The following is a 2,063-nucleotide window of genomic DNA, read 5'->3' on the forward strand; positions in this document are numbered from 1 at the left end:
TAAGGCAGGAGAATGGTGTGAACCCAGGAGGTGGAGGTTGCAGTGAGCCGAGATCGCGCCACTGTACTCCAGCCTGGGCGACAAAGCAAGACTCCACCTCAAGAAAAAAAAAAAAAAGAAAGAAAACGAAAAGAGACTAATAGCCACTGACAATTCCCTAATGTTCCTGGATTTTTAAAAAGGAAAATACTTAACTCAAGTGAATATCTAATCTGGGAATTTTTAATTTAGGGGGTGGCAGGGTGGGCATTGGGTGAGTTTCAGGCCTTTGATAGAGCATCATCGTTGTCAATGATTCTTAAAGGGCTCTGTGACCCCCAAAATATTAAGGGCATTTGCTTTAAGCTGTCTTGGCTGAGGCAATGTAACAAAGTAAAACATAAGCATTCAGGTTGGTTACAAATAAATATTTTCAACTGGGTAAAAAAAAAATGCTGAGAATGGCCTATCTTTAGTAACCCATGAGGATGAGACTGTTTCTTTCCAGTAGTCATGGTAGGTGAATTCAAACTCTCATTCAACTAACCCTGCCTGTCTGGATTTGCCAGACAGCTGGTTAGCGTTAGAGATGCTGTCCATGGCTTCTCAACCCAGATCCTTTTTATGTATAGCTGATTGGTCAAAATAATAATTGGAACCATAAACTTGGCTAAGGTCGCACTCTCCTCAAACCAGCTGAATTCATCGGTTCAGTACAGGGTTGCTCAAACACAGAAGAGTAGACCAAAACAGCCCTTAATGACATTCCATTGTAGAAATCCAGTTTTCATAACAGAGTTGAACCATGTATATCTACGCAATTCAATAACCCCACCAAATTTAACCATTATGCTCCATGGAAGATGCATTTACATTAGTTACTTTATCTTTTACCTTTGTCTTTGTTTTTCTCCTTTCCTAGTGAATCCAGTTTCTTTCTTAAAGATTTCTTTCTCTTTTGTCCATCTGTAAATATTAAAAGGAGGAGAAGTTATAAAGATAAACATAGAAGTGATACTTTACAGTATCAATAATTACATTTGAGCAAAAGTATGGCTTTTCTCTTACTTCACTTATAATTTGACATTTTAAACGAGTAACAGCTCTGAGAATATATGAAAATCCTGACTTGGATGGCACATATCACCAGAATTTTGGTGTATATTCTTGAATTTCCTTTCAGTCATGGAATGTATAGGAAACTTACCTCCTTTGGAAGTAATTTAGCTTTGACATTTAGATAGGTGTAATTTTACTATCATCTAAGTCTCTTCCTCTTCTCTGTGGTTACATAACTTAATGTTCATCTTGAACCAAATCTCCATGAGAAGAGAATTAACAGCATATATAGCTTTGACATTCATGAGCTAGAAGAGTACAACTGGATAAGAAAATGGATTTGGAAGTCCATAGAACTTAGGTCTAACTATTGCTCTACAATTTACTATGTGATTTTGGACAAGTCTTTGTGTCCTCATTTATAAAATGAGAATTTCACAAGGTTGTTGTGAGAATGAAATGAAACAACACATATAAAGCTCTTCACAGGGAGCCTGACACAGGTCAGGCTACTTTCTTTGTGGGGAGTTCCATGGTATAGCTATACTGTAATTGAGTTAACCATTCCTCCATTGATGAACATTTTGGTTGTTTCTCATTGTTCACTATAATAAGTAAGAAATACATTCTTTTGCAGTCTAGTATTTGCAACAAATGTACTTAATGTGTCTGTTTAACTCACCAAATAATAAAGATACCACTCATATCACTGGGCAGCTGCAATCAAATTCCTGGGCTGTCATCATAAAATATTGGCATTCATCATTGCCAGAATGCATTTTGAGGTTATGCAGCTATCAATTTAGCATGTGGGAGGTGCAAATTCAGAATCCACACTGTCATCAAATAGGGGACATGTAGACCATGCCGCAAGGAAACGTATGGTGAAAAAAAAAATGATTAAGAATTGTTTGCACAGGACACACTAAAAATGTAAAGAAAGAGATTCAGTCCAATACATTTAAAAGCAAGACTATAATATCTGGATAAAACAGAGTAAGCATTATGAAACAGAAATGAGCATT

General features: G+C 36.5%; 1 protein-coding gene across 1 annotated transcript in view; it reads right to left on the reverse strand.

Moving 5' to 3' along the window:
- The window catches only part of ARHGAP6 (Rho GTPase activating protein 6), a 67,141-nt gene extending 66,200 nt beyond the window's left edge, over positions 1-941 (reverse strand). Inside the window, 1 exon segment of the mRNA XM_017861684.1 lies at positions 874-941. The gene's annotated coding sequence lies outside the window, so the exon portion shown is untranslated.
- Between the last annotated feature and the right edge of the window lie 1,122 nt (positions 942-2,063).

This window comes from Rhinopithecus bieti, unplaced genomic scaffold (assembly GCF_001698545.2).
Source record: "Rhinopithecus bieti isolate Rb0 unplaced genomic scaffold, ASM169854v2 scaffold_62762, whole genome shotgun sequence".
NCBI classification, from domain to species: domain Eukaryota; kingdom Metazoa; phylum Chordata; class Mammalia; order Primates; family Cercopithecidae; genus Rhinopithecus; species Rhinopithecus bieti.